At 45.5% G+C, this 15,308-nt stretch overlaps 1 protein-coding gene across 6 annotated transcripts in view; it reads right to left on the minus strand.

The window, feature by feature from the left end:
• The window catches only part of RFT1 (RFT1 glycolipid translocator homolog), a 48,397-nt gene that overhangs the window by 10,940 nt on the left and 22,149 nt on the right, over window positions 1-15,308 (minus strand). The window lies entirely within an intron of this gene.

Here is a 15,308-nt window from a genome sequence, read left to right on the forward strand (position 1 = left end):
TACTTTTCATGCAATCATGAGCAACAGGGACACATGGGGATTTCCTACCCCAGAAAAGCTGGAATCCGTAGGATGATAACCGCCTTCCCTCCCAGGATTGCAGGCAATCGCCAAATGCCTAGGACATCTTCATATACTGCCCAGTACTAATTTAGGATGTCAAATGGTAGAAGTGAGACAGCATGCTATATTCTCCTGACCAGCCTTCCCCAACCTGATGCCCTCCAAATGTTTTGGACTTCAATACCCATCAGCCCCAGCCAGCATGGCCAACAGTCAGGAATGTTGGGAGTTGTAGTCCAAAACACTTGGAGGTCACCAGGCTGGGGAAGGCTGCTCTTGACATATGAGCCATTGATCCAACCCCAAAACTAATGTTTTATCATGAACTAAAAATGTATTGACCAACAATTCTTGGCTAAATATGATGATGCTGGACTTCCTAGGCAACTTTCCACTAACATGTATGCTGTAATAGTACTGTAGTCATTCTTCCCAATCAGTTCAACTACAGTTCAACATTTACAGCTTGCACACATTCAGGATTAGAGGTTACCATCCCTCTAGGCAGTTCCATGATCAACTCTTCTAAGACAAAGACATTTAGTTAGGGTTGGATGAAGACACACCATGCGCGCATGCGCGCACGCACACCGTTCTCATAGCCTTTGTCTCCCTGCAAAAATGGAGGGGGGATACTGGGGACATTCAAGAGGAGAAATCACCTTGCTTTTGGGTGGGGTGGGGATATTATAGCTACAAGGTGGCAAGGGGGGCTCCCCTCATTTTTTACTTTTCGAAAGACAAGCTATGGCTCCTGGCATCATTTTCCTTCCCTCTTCCTTTTCACACACTCCATTTTTCAAATGGCAGCCACCTGACTGCCAGTCTCTTAGCAAAACTGAAGCTTGGAGCTATTGGCTTCTTTTGACCCAGTATGTCTAATTGAGACCAGGATGGAGTGGAACCGACCCATCTCTGTCCACCTGGGTATATGGTGCAGTACCAGCATAGGCTGGAGGGCCAGGAAGGGGGAGTGGCTATAATTTATAAAGAATCCATCTTGCTCACTAGGAGACCTGTCAGTTATGGTACTGAATTTGAGTGTTTGTACCTGGTGCTGAGTCAGAGAGACAGATCAAGGATTCAGCTGCTGACAAGCACGTTGCCCACCAGTCTTCTGCTTGAGCTGGTGGAGGAGGTCTCAGGTGTGGTTGGAAAACCCTAGGATGTTTCTTCTGGAGGATTTCAATATCCATGCTGAGACTGCCTTAGTTTAGACAGCCATGGGGCTGCCTAAAAACATTACTGGCCCTACACATTCTGCAGGGCACACGTTTTATCTGGTATTTTCAACTGAGTGGGAGGTTAATAGTCTGGTATTAGGAGGCTTTGTGAAGACTCCATTGTCATGGTGAAGTTAAGATTGGATTGAACTCCCTCCGCAGGGGTGGTGGACCTACTGTTGCAGAACCCAGAGTCAGAGAGACCACGGAGTGAAGGAAAAAGAGATTCTTTATTTAACGCGCGGGCTTAAGGCTGGAATCGTTTCCAAAGAGCCAGAAGCCCCGATTTACATTAGCACATTGGTTTTATAGACATTGTGACACATATGAAACGGCTCCTCCTCCCCCTCCCGCATGGGGTTGCAATCCTCAACATTTTTCCTCCTAGCACCATTGTTTATAATACAAGAACTGGGTTATAGGGTAGCCATGATAAGGAGAGAACAGGAGAGAACAGCAGAGAACAAGATATACAATTGTATGACCTTTGACAAGATAAGGAATTCCTGTGTCTCGTCAGCTTACAACAATATATTCAAGGGAGAAAGAGCTCAGCAAGAACATGAAGCATGAGACTGCATGAGGCTACTTAGTCTGACCCCCGATATGGCTGCTACATTCCCCCCTTAAATGCATAATTTCATTACAATTATAGCATTTCTGATAACTATACAAAGCTTTTTGTGACATACATATTACTTAGCCTCTTGTTGGGCTATTAGAGCATAGAGGGCAGCAGTTTTACTAGCTGAGACATAAAACAGATTGGTTAAAGCGCATAAGACAAGGAACGCAGAGACATAACAGAACTTTTATGAACAATACTGGTAGAATTAGGATGAACAATGCTTTTAAGCTAGCTAAGATCTGGAAGCCAAGGGGTTAACTAATTGAGCTAATTGTTTTGTCTTATTGTTTTGTTAGCTACTATATTGTGCAGCTTGTTGATCTGTTCATCTACAGCATTGCCATTATCAGTTAAGTTAAAACAACAGAGCTTTTGGTGTGTCTCACAACTTAAATGATGAAGAAGGAAGAGGTAATCTATACCAGCTCTATTTTCTAGAACTGCACCTCTTAGATCACGCAACTCTTTATTTAACAATGACAATGCTCGTGAGGTGGCATTTATGCTTTTGGCTAAGCTGCAAGCTAACCGGTTGATTTCCAGACCATCAGCCACGGCTAAACCTGGAACCTCAACTAGTGACATTGCTAAGGCCAATTTTTCTGAGTCAGAATATAACTGCACATGACTATTACAATTTTTAGTTAGTTGGAGTGCTCGAGGCTGCCGTTGACGGATTTTCTCGGGCTACAGGGGAAGAATTGGCACCAGTTCAATTGGCGGCTGAGGCAACATGGGTGGTTATTAGACAAGTTGGCAGGAATTAATGACCAAGTGCGGGAACTACATGTCTAAAACCATCCATGAGGCAAAAGTATGTGGGCATCATTAAAAGATATGTTTTGAATTTTATTACAGTGGAAGGGGGCCAGGGATAGCTTTGTATTTTCTGGAAAAAAAATTGACAATTAAGCATTTGTGCACACGTAGCATTTGTTTCAGCAATGATGGGGGTGCGTAGAGTGAACTCTGTAGGGGGTAAGATCTTTGCAACCACGCCCCAATTAGCATTTTGAGAATAAGTTAAACTTACACCATAAACTTTTAACATGGTATCTTTTTGAATGTTCCCAGGATGTCTACAGACAGGTATTAGGCAAGAGCTAATAAGCCTGTTTGCAGGTATACCTCTTGGCAAACAAAAATGTTTTACTCTCGTGATGTTAGCCAGGTGAAGCCAGTAATTATCAGCAAATCACTGGGACAAACTTCTTTTTCCAGGGGCAGACCCCCCTTTTTGCACCTTATTAAGGAAACACAATGCAACACTACTAACACTACAACACGCATGTTTGATCTTCTTTGGGATCTGACCGTACGCTGGGCAGCTATTCACCTGGCAAGCTGCAGTAGGGTCTAGTCCCCTTCTTCAATTCTCCAGTTGCAGGTCTGACCGTACGCAGGGGGACAGTTTCCCGGTGTGTCCACAGTAAGGTCTAGCCTGAGTCTTCTTACTGCTTTTTCAGAATGATTTTTAAAGGATTTTCAGGATTTCTGTTTACAGTCTACTCTCCCCCTCTCGCTCTCTTGACTCGTGTCCAATGTATCTAGGGTTTAACTCTAGCTGCTTTCATAGCTGCGGGGGTGGAAAGTATGACAGTTTTCAGTCCTCTCCATCTGGGAGTCAAAGAGTTATTTTTCCCTCTTTAACTGGCCCTACACCCCTTCTTCATAAATGGTGCCGTGACTCGGATGTGGCAGGCTCTGAGCCAGACAGGAAAGAAAGCAAAAAAAAGAAAAAACATTTGTAAAAAAAGAAGCGTGGCCATAGTTGCCCCCAGGGTAAATTAAAAGCAGCTGATTGTGCCTGGAGCTTATTACCTGGAATAAAGTAGCCACAATAATGTAATAGTTCTTTAAGATAAAGAAAATGTAACTAGAAGGAGAAGAAGAGCCTATCCCAAATGTGTGTCATTGAGACTAGTGTAAGGCAGAAAAGTTTAAGTAAGTTTAACTTGAAAAAGACAAATAAAGAGACAAGGCTGGTGCATGGAGCAGAAAGTTTTATATAAAAAGTTTGAAACATGATCTGCAATACAGGCAGATCAGCAAAGAAAAAGAAAGCAAAAGAAAGAAAAAATTTGTCTTCCCATACTAATAAATAAAAAGTGTTATCAAGCACTTTGGGAAGCGAAGTTGTTTACAGGAAGCTGTGCCTGAGAACCAAACACTTCTAGCCTATGCTGAAAATGTTTGCTAGTGTTATGGGTAACATGTATAGTATAAAAACCCATTTAGCGCAATAGCTCATGGTTCAGAGAAGCTGTCTGATCCAAAAATTAAGTACGCCTGTGTGCTGTAAGTTACCCAATAAAGTCTCCTTGTAAGTAACCCCCCCCTGCTGGAATCCCAAAACACAAGTTGGGCTAGAGCGCCTCACCCAGTATCAAACCCTGCTGTTAGAAGCCATGAAAGCAGGTATGAAGAAGTCAGTTAATATGACCAAAGTGTCTAAAGTGCTGCAAGGTGCCACCGAGGCCCCAGAGCGTACTTGGAGCATCTTTCAAATGCCTATCGCCAGTACACCCCCCTCGACCCAGAGGCCCAAGAAGACGTAAACGAAAAAAGAAAAGAAGAAGACCCGGCAGAGGCAGAAGATTCTTAAAAAAGAACCAGTGTGCCCAGTGTGGACAAGATGGACATTAGTGGCATGAATGCCCAAATAAAATAAATCAAATACACAAAGGAGAAAACCAAAGGGGCCAGAATGGGCGAAGAGGGAGACAGCTTGAGAGGGGCCGTGACACTGACTGTGAGGGGCCGTGACATTGACTTCATGATTGACACTGGAGCGGCATCAAGAGCAAGCAAACGTTAGCCTTAAACAAGAAGTCCAAACACTGAGCAAAGGTCTTCAAGCCCAGCGTCGCTTTGTCTTAAAAAAATAAGCCATTCCCATCACAGAAGTTCATCCTTTCCAACCAAGAGTTAAAGTATGAGTTAAAGAGGGAAAAATAACCCTTTGACTCCCAGATGGAGAGGACTGAAAACTGTCATACTTTCCACCCCCGCAGCTATGAAAGCAGCTAGAGTTAAACCCTAGATACATTGGACACGAGTCAAGAGAGCGAGAGGGGGAGAGTAGACTGTAAACAGAAATCCTGAAAATCCTTTAAAAATCATTCTGAAAAAGCAGTAAGAAGACTCAGGCTAGACCTTACTGTGGACACACCGGGAAACTGTCCCCCTGCGTACGGTCAGACCTGCAACTGGAGAATTGAAGAAGGGGACTAGACCCTACTGCAGCTTGCCAGGTGAATAGCTGCCCAGCGTACGGTCAGATCCCAAAGAAGATCAAACATGCGTGTTGTAGTGTTAGTAGTGTTGCATTGTGTTTCCTTAATAAGGTGCAAAAAGGGGGGTCTGCCCCTGGAAAAAGAAGTTTGTCCCAGTGATTTGCTGATAATTACTGGCTTCACCTGGCTAACATCACGAGAGTAAAACATTTTTGTTTGCCAAGAGGTATACCTGCAAACAGGCTTATTAGCTCTTGCCTAATACCTGTCTGTAGACATCCTGGGAACATTCAAAAAGATACCATGTTAAAAGTTTATGGTGTAAGTTTAACTTATTCTCAAAATGCTAATTGGGGCGTGGTTGCAAAGATCTTACCCCCTACAGAGTTCACTCTACGCACCCCCATCATTGCTGAAACAAATGCTACGTGTGCACAAATGCTTAATTGTCAATTTTTTTTTTCTTTGCCTCTTGCCTTTTCTTTCTTCTTTTTTCTATCTGTCTTCTCTATCTGTCTGCTACTTTCTCTATTCTTTCTTTTCTACTTGCTTTTGTCTTTCTTTCCTTGTCATCCATTGGGAACCACACTTAGTATTATTTGGAGTTGCAACTAACACTAATCTGCAAATATCACATATATTTTATGATATTTAAGAAATCATAAAATATATACAACAAACTTTTTCTGCAATTTAACACAATGAATGGAAAACACTTCTTGCATGGTAAGGCATGATGGAGCAGATCCAGCAATTATACTGGTCTTCTGGCTGAAAGCTCAGGGCTCATTAAAATCAAGGGACGGGCATACCCACACACGCAGAGTTCTAGGTCACCATTTTTGCATCGGCAACTCTATGCTGCATGAATTCTGGCAAAAGGAAATCTAAAAGTCACAGATCAAACTTAGCCTGCTGTACACTGAGCTGACTACAAACACAGACACATGGTCCACAGCGATGAGAGTTCAAGTTTATCAAAAGCTTCACAGCACTGTCCATGGCAAGTCTTTGACAATTTAAAATTTTAGTTCATGTGCAGAGTGTCTCTAAAAAGCCCAGATGATGATGGAGGCAAACAGAGAAGGCCCTGGGCAATGAAGATGCGATGTTTCCAGCAAAGGCTCTCCACTTTTGCATCAGTTTAAAAAGGGAAAGTGTGGCCCTACACCCCTTCTGACAGACAAGGGCCTTTAACTTTTTAGCAAGGCCTCTGTCTAAACAGAGCGGCACAGCTCAGCTCTCTAGCCATGATGCTTTAACTTGGGCAACTCCTCTGTAAATTTTATTTTACTTCTGTCAGGTTCTCTCACAGACATTTTAAAAACTTACTCTTTTTTTTTCTTTTCTAACCTGGTACACAAAAGCACTGAAACACTGAGTGCCGAAACTCAGGACGCTGGGGGTGATGGGCATCGCCTTATACTTGCATTTTTCAGGCAGCCATTAATCTTCGGGGAGGCGGTGGGGTGATTTGCAGGACTTCAAAGGCAAGCTTCTCAGTTTGTTTGTATTTGTAAATCCCAAGCTCAAAACAGGACATGATGAGGTACAGGGCCACCAAATTCTTGCTTTGGCACGGGCAACAAATAACTCGGGTTAGCTTTCTTCGCTGGGGTCTCAAACAGGAAAACAGTCTTAATTTAAAGTTGTAACATCACTGACAGCGTCAGCCAGCCAGCTACACAGATCTCATTGTTTTTCAAGACAGTTGCTCCAATATCTTCTTTTCTTCTCAATCAGGTTGGGTCTCCCAGCTTACACAGTTTATTGCAGCTTTCAGGAGCATGGCAGTAGCGTGATTTTGGCTTGGCCAGGAACATGCTGTCTGGTTTCTTGGTCTCTTTAGCACACACACTTAGGCAGTGTAACACTGGATACTCAAATCAGTGAGATTTCTTCATTGCAGGGAATCCCACGGCAAAAGCTTAATGGTTACGCTCTTCAGAAATCATATAGCTGATGGTCAGTAGCTACAGGCTCTATGCAATTTTAACACAGTTCAAAGCTAAACACGGTTACCTTGACAGAGATCTTCAACGTGGTCTTTCCGCTTTATTCTGCTTTGGGACAGTCTTATGGCACACTTTTCACTCGAAGAGGGGTCTAGCCTGTGCTCTGGGGGCTGATTCTTCACCTTTATTTTCTATTTTGCCTTCATCTTCTGGGTCTTCATTTTCAGTTTCCATTTCTTAGGGATTTTATCTCAATTAGGCGAGGTGATGATGTTGCACAACTCAGAACGTTGTGGGCAATTTTCCTCCCCCCCCTCTCTCGGCGCGCTAGGCTAACAGCTACTTCTTCGGCCTTACACTCTCACGCTCCCACGCTTTGTTAAAAGCCAGACTGTCCTGCAACATTTTTCTAATTAACAGCCTCAGATCTTGTTTTTTTTCCTCTCAGCTCGACCTTGAGCTTTTTGCTGTTTTCTCTCTCTATTCTGAATCTTTTTTAAAAAAAACCTTTTTCCTTCTTTGTTTGACATACATCTCAAGGGGGTGCAAGGTTTGCTTCCCCCACCACCCATAGCCTCCCTCCTAAATTGAAGACAGACACAATTAGGGAATGGGAATTGGTCAGTGAGTAAGGGGTCTCACTGGCCGACACAAGAGGATTTTTCACACCACGCACTTTGCTACTGGCCTGGGCACCCGGACGGTCAACGGTATGCGTCAGAAACCGCAGTAGCCACTCACACAATCATCATTCTCTCTACTGCATCCATATGTCCCTGCCACCCACTTTTCCCACTTTTTACCAGAGCGGAAAACGGCTTCCCCAGCTTCCTCAGCTTCCTACTGAGTACTGGCGTGCTAGGTACTGGCGCCCACTCGGGGGTGTGATCAGGCCCCCCTTCTACCCGCAAGGAGTAGGTTCTTTTGTATACGTATACCACCAACACTGACCTTCTTCATAAGGCGGGGCCCTCTTTTTTTCTGCCCAGTGGCCTTTCTCCCTAAAGGCGGGGCCCTCTTTTTCCCATATACTTGCCTTTCTCCTGAAGGCTTCCAATGTGGGTTTCAACTCAATTGCAGCTGCGATACAGGCAGGGCTCAAGTTCCTTCCTCCGTTTCCCAAGGTTCTCTTGCTGCTCACTACCGTTTGGGCGATCCCGGTGCAGGCTTTCTCCCATTCACTCGACAAAAAGGTCGGTGGCGCCAAGAAAGGGAGGCATGCGCCGAGCTCGTCCTCCTGGTGCGGCGATCAAGAGCAGGCAAATGCCACCTGTCTGGCTCAGAGCCTGCCACATCCGAGTCACGGCACCATTTATGTTGCAGAACCCAGAGTCAGAGAGACCACGGAGTGAAGGAAAAAGAGATTCTTTATTTAACGCGCGGGCTTAAGGCTGGAATCGTTTCCAAAGAGCCAGAAGCCCCGATTTACATTAGCACATTGGTTTTATAGACATTGTGACACATATGAAACGGCTCCTCCTCCCCCTCCCGCATGGGGTTGCAATCCTCAACATTTTTCCTCCTAGCACCATTGTTTATAATACAAGAACTGGGTTATAGGGTAGCCATGATAAGGAGAGAACAGGAGAGAACAGCAGAGAACAAGATATACAATTGTATGACCTTTGACAAGATAAGGAATTCCTGTGTCTCGTCAGCTTACAACAATATATTCAAGGGAGAAAGAGCTCAGCAAGAACATGAAGCATGAGACTGCATGAGGCTACTTAGTCTGACCCCCGATATGGCTGCTACACTACTGAGATGGACCATTCCTACAGACATATGGAATCTGACAGATTCCTGAAGTTCTTGGGGAATTTCTGGTTGACATAGCTGGAGCTCCTATCAAAACCCTGGTCTTGCTATGGAATGGTGATAGAAAAGATTATCAGTACAATTGCTCCTAAGCACCTTCGTCTGCAATTTAGAGCACATCCAACTCCTTTGTTTATTGAGGAGTTGTAGGCGATGAAAGAGGCAGAAGGACAGCTAGAATGCAAATAGCGTAGGTTTGATAGTGGCTATGACTGAATACAAGTAAGAGCACAGAGACAGTGGCAAACCAATCTTACTTCGCCACCACCACTGCATCCCCTACTAGCCTTCCAGCAGACGTTTTAAGGTGGCTAACGGGATTAATTGTGTCATAGTAGAATCCTAACAGAAATGTTGTGACAAGTTTGCAAGGCCTTTTGAGGATAAAATTGCTTGCATTCACACTGAACATGACAACATCATTGATAAACGTTTCTATGGAGATGACCCAAGCACTGCCTAGTCCAGTTGCATGGGATCAATTTCAGCTGATGAAGTCTTAGGATGTGGACAGAATGCAAGGAGGGCTTTGGCTAACCACCTGCATGCTTGACCCTGGCCTATCTTGGCTAATAATATCAAGTATTGTCTGGGTGGGCCTAAGATGTGGTTAATGCATATTCATGAATGAGAGCGGTGCCAGCTGCTTTGAAGGAGACTATTGTACTGCCACTCCTTAAGAAGCCCTCCGTGAACATGGGAGATTTGCCTGACACCTACATTTTCGTTTTTTCAACTCCAGGTGAAGACCTTTTATTTTCCCAGGCTTTTTAGCCCTTCAGTTTTAAAAACTGTGTTAGGGCTCAATCGTATGGAGATAATCGGCCGCCTCCAAACTCGGAAGCAACTGACTATCCAATGCAGGGCAGGCGGAGCGCCGAGGGGATCTTCTCCTCCGCTCTCCGGCCACCCATCTGCAGCTAGAGGGCTGATTTCAGCTGTCTAATCAGGGCCGCCAGACTGGGGAGGGGGAGGCCAGACAGCGCGTAGGAAGCGTCGTAATGGCACTTCCACTGTCCGATCCCTTCCCCGTCACCAGGAACGCCCCCTTTCCCCTGCTCCATGCTGCTCTGACAAGCACAGAGCCGGGGACAAACCGTGCTGCCTTCAAGGCAGCAGGGGAGGGGTGGGGAGGTGGTTTTCAGGACACTGGGCTCGGAGTGCTGGCTCTGAGCTCGGTTCCCAGAAAACAAAAAACACTATGGCCGTCTAGCCACTGTTTAGTGGCCATAGGATTGTGCCCTTAGTGTGTTTTTAGATCTTTGCAATGCTGCTGGCTTTTATGTTGGTTACTACTTTGGTTTTATTCTGTTTTAAACGTATGGTTTTATATTATGTATTTTATGGTTTTAAGTTTTGTGTTGTAAACCACTGAGAGAGGCTCAGATAACGAACGGTATAGAATTGTAATAAATGAGTGAATGAATGAATGATCGCTATCACCAAGTCTCTAACATCCCCTTTTGGGGCAAGGTGCTTGAGAAGGTGGTGGCAGTTCAACCCCAGTCACTTCTAGTAGAAGCGGATTATGGAGACCGATTTCAGTCTGTAATGCATTGTACATGGGGCTATCCTTGAAGACGGCCCAAAGGCTTCAATTAATGCAGAACACTACTGTCAGAATTCTAACTGGCATGGCTAGATGGAATCACATTATATCGATTCCGAAGAGTTACACCGGATGCCAGGTCACTTTGGAGTCCGAAAGTGCTGGTACTTACCTCTGAAGTCCTAAATGACTTAAGGGAGCACCACTCCCTATACCAACCTGCCCGTGTCTTAAAATCAAAGGAGGCTCTTCCCCATGTACCCTTGCCAGGGGAAGGTTCTCATGCTGTGACAAGGGAGAGGGTCTTTTGTGTGGTGGCACTCCAGCTCTGGAATGTCTCCCTTCATGAGTTCAAGTGGCACCAATGTTACTACCATTTTGGTGCCAGGTCAAGACTCCTTTATTTACCCAGGCATTTATTTAGTTTATGGTTTTCGTCTCTATTTAGGTGCTTTCGTTTGTTTTATGATAATGTTTTATTGCAGGGGTAAGCAACCTAGTATCCATCAAATGTTTTGGATCATACCTCCCCTAATCCCTGACCATGGCCATGCTGCCTGAAACATATGGGAGTTGTAGTCTAAAACATCTGGAGGCCACCAGGTTACTTATCCCTGTTTTATTATATATTTATATTTTTAGATTCATTACTTTTAAAAGTAATTATTCATGCCTTGTACACTAGCGTGATAACTTTGGATGAAGGTCAATCTAACATTAATTTCATTTATTTGTTTGCTTATTTATTAATTAATTTATTTGATTCATAGCCTGCCTTTCTGCCAAGAAAAAGGCGTTCAAGGCAGCTAACAATCACAAACACATTTTAAAAAACATAGTTAAAAACAGTAATAAAATACATTAAACACACATAAAAACACACCCCAAGTTATAGAATAAAAACAGCACCCAACCCAACAGCCCATTTTACAAGCCAAAGGCTTGCATTTGCCTGCTGGTGGAAGGACAGCAGAGAGGAATCCAACCTAGCTCCTCTTGGTGAGGAGTTCCATAGCCTGGGAGCAGCCACCAAGAAGGCCCTCTCTCACATTGCCACTGAATGTGGCTCCAAAGGCAGTGGGACTAAGAAAAGGGCCTCCCCCGAAGGTCTTAAAACCTGGGCAGGCTTGTATGGGAGAGTCATAACCAGCACTTTGAATTGTGCCCAGAAACAGACAGATTGCCAGTGAAGCTACTGTAACAAGGGAGTCACATGCTTCCTGTAACCGGCCCTGGTCAACAGTCTGGCTGCAGCATTCTAGACCAGCTGAAGTATCCGAAGAGTTTTCAAAGGCAGCCACACATAGAGCATGTTACAGTAGTCCAAACGGGATATAACTAAGGCATGTGTAACCACAGCCAGATCAGACATCTCTAGGAATGGGCACAATTGGTGTACTAGCCTCAGCTATGTCAATGCAATCCTGGCCACCGCGGAGACCTGGGCATCCAGGTTCAGAGCTGAGTCCAAGAATACACTCAGACTGCAGGCCTGAGACTTCAGTGGGAATGTAACCCCATCCAGCTCAGGTTGAATCGCTATTCCCTGATCTGCTTTATAAATGAATGCCTATTTTCAAAAGTAAGAAAGGGGGAAAGCCACCTTTGCCACCTTGTAACTGTACGTATTAGTGAATCCCCCACTCCCAAACATCCACCCCCTCCCAATTTTCAGGACGCCTTTCACACCCCCACACACCCCAAACCTCCACATGTTCAGCTGGGCTGAAATTCTCCTCAGCCCTACGTGTAGGATAGGGTTCCACCCTTAAAGACAGCCAAGAATGTTTTTTAATTAAATAAATATCCAGCAATTGTTGTCTTTTTTGTAACCTGAACATGCATTTATCCCAACAGTGTGGGGGTAACTGAAGTAATCTATTATTATAGGAGTTTCCCCTTTGGATGCCTCCCTGATTACTTTCTCCATCTCAAGTTCACTCTCAGTATCTGAAAGAGACAATATATGCTCAACGCAAGGTAGAGCAAAGGGAGGAAAAAACTTTCCATTCCTCTGCTTTGCTACCTCCCATCCAATCAGCTGGCTTTCCAGAGGGAGGGACTCAATTTTATTTATATCCCACCTTTATGCCAAAGAATGGCACTCAAGGTGGCTATGGCAGAGCCCAGCAAATGACATGTCTCCTCTTTCCATCATCCCTGCCCATTCACCCATCATAAATTACCATTTCAAGATAATTACTAGATACTCTCTTCTATAAGAAAAAAATAGCGGGAGATTCAAAACGTATAGCCCACATTGCCACAACCAACACCATCAGTTAGACACCCTGGGCAGGATCCAAAAGGGCACTTACACACACACACACACACACACACACACGCTGATTCCTTTCTGCCCCACCGATTCCCTTCCACCCCACCAATTTTTTTGTGCAAGGGGTGGGTCCCGCTGACTGCATTGCACAAAGAGGACTCACCACTCACACAAGGGGGATTTAGTGCTTCCTAGGGGAAGCCCCTTATGCGAGCTCTACTGATCTGCCTCTCCAGAAAGGAGTGTTTCTGCTTGTTTTGGGTTGCCCCAGAAGCGCTAAATCAATGTTGCACAAGCAGTGGGGGCTGCTTGCGCAATGCAATCAGCATGGTGGACGAGAAGGGGGGGGGCGTAAGTGCCCTGTTGGATTCTGCCCCTTATCCAACAGGAGAAGATAGTTTCCCCATACCAAAAGGCCTTTTAAAAAATAGTATTGCAGATTTACTAATACAGCTTGATCCTATACATGTTTACTAGGAAGCATGTAAATGTAATAAAATATCGCCTTCATAAAATGGAGGTAGTTGCTGCTTATCTATTTCTGTAAAAAGGTAAAGGTAAAGGTGTCCCCAACCCGTCGTGTCCAACTCTCGGGTGCGGTGCTCACCTCCGTTTCTAAGCCGAAGAGCCAGCGCTGCCGAAGACGCTTCCATGGTCATGTGGCCGGCATGACTGAACACCGAGGTGCACGGAACGCTGTTACCTTTCCCGCCAAAGCGGTACCTATTTATCTACTTATCCCCCTATTCTTCCAAATAACATCATTTTTAAGGAATGCATTTTATCTTCTTTTTAAGAGAGCTTTTCAGAATTACATATCCTGGTATTGTAACAGTATCTTCAAGAGGGTTTAGTACCAAGAATAGAACAACAAACACTGTTTTTAAAAGATGCACTATTTCTCTCATCAGTACTTAAAAGCAATATACAAAATGTTGTGGTGAACCCATCATCACAAGCTGCTCGGGAAGGAGCCTGTGGGAAGGAGGACCAGCTGCGCCAGACAAGTGCTTTGTTAAGCCAAACAAGTGCTTAAGGCGGGCCTGCCAGAGGCAATGCCTCAGTGTGCGCCTCAGCATCGCACCAAGGGCAACACTAAGTGTGCACTTAGCATCGCACTTGGAGACACATGGAGGAGTACATGAAGACCCACCCACTGCCTGTCCAGAGATACCAGAGGCCAGTTACTAGCAGCAAATAGCAGCAGCAGTGGGCAGCAGCTTTAAAGACCAGGAAGTAAGGGGCAAACGCAGATCTTACCTGCTCCTTCTTAGCTGCTGCTCTCTTTTATATTCTTTTATACTGTTTTATATTTTACATCTTAACATTTTACTATGTGCCTGGGAGGACCATTGAGCAACTCAGGGGGTCAGGGAGGTGCCACCATAACGGTGGTCACAGGCAGGGGTGGGTATGGTGTTGGAGGATTAACCGGCCAGCAGAGGAGAAGAGGGGCTAGACACCTTATGGCTCTCCCCTCTTCTGGTTCTTCCCCCAACGTGATGGTTCCTGGCAGCCTTACCAGCTTGCCCTCGGGTCTGGTGCTGCTGCTGCTGAATGCCAGGTCAATCCAAAATAAAATCTCCCTCATCCGTGATTTGATTGTGGCTGAGGGGGCTGACCTGGTATGTATTACTGAGACCTGGGTGGGGGAACTGGGAGGGGTTACTGTCTCCCAGCTGTGCCCTCCTGGGTACTCAGTGCAGCACCAACATCGACTTGAGGGTCAGGGAGGGGGGTTGCCGTGTTCTATAAGAATTCGATCCCCCTTTCTAGGCTTCCTGCTCATTCAAGTGCAGATCTTGAGTGCTTGTACCTTGTGTTGGGTACCTAGGACAGATTAGGGATTCTGTTGGTGTACTGTCCACCCCACTGCCCATCAGACTCCCTGCCTGAGCTGACAGAGGTGGTCTCAGACTTGGTGTTGAGGACCCCTAGGATGATGGTCCTGGGGGATCTCAACTTCTATGCCGAGGCTGCTGTATCCAGGACGGTTCAGGACTTCATGGCTCCCATGACAACCATGGGGCTGTCCCAACATGTCATCAGCCCAACATATATAAAAGGACACACACTTCATCTGGTTTTCTTGACTGGGCAGGAGGCTGGTGATCTGAAAGTGTAGGAATTAACATCTGTCCCTTTGTCATGGTCAGATCACTTCCTGTTGAGGTTTAGACTCTTGGCAGCTTTCCCCCTCTGCAAGGGTGGGGGACCTATTAAAATGGTCCGCCCCCGGAGATTAATGGATTCCGATGGATTCCAGAGGGCTCTGGGGGATTTTCCTGCTGGTATGGCTGGTGCTCCTGTCGAAGCCCAGGTCACCCTGTGGAATGCAGAGATGACTCGTGCAGTTGACACGATCGCGCCCAAGTGGCCTCTCCCTCTGAGCAGAGCCCGGCCAGCTCCTTGGTATACACCTGAGCTGAGGGCAATGAAGCAAGAGGGGGGACGGCTAGAACGCAGGTGGAGGAAAACTCGTGCGGAGTCTGACCGAACACAGGTAAGAGCTCATTACTGAGCCTACTCTGTGGCAGTGAGGGTGGCAAAGAGACAGT

This window comes from Heloderma suspectum, chromosome 2 (genome assembly GCF_057233095.1).
Source record: "Heloderma suspectum isolate Gila_16-S chromosome 2, 16-S_ref, whole genome shotgun sequence".
Lineage (NCBI taxonomy): Eukaryota > Metazoa > Chordata > Lepidosauria > Squamata > Helodermatidae > Heloderma > Heloderma suspectum.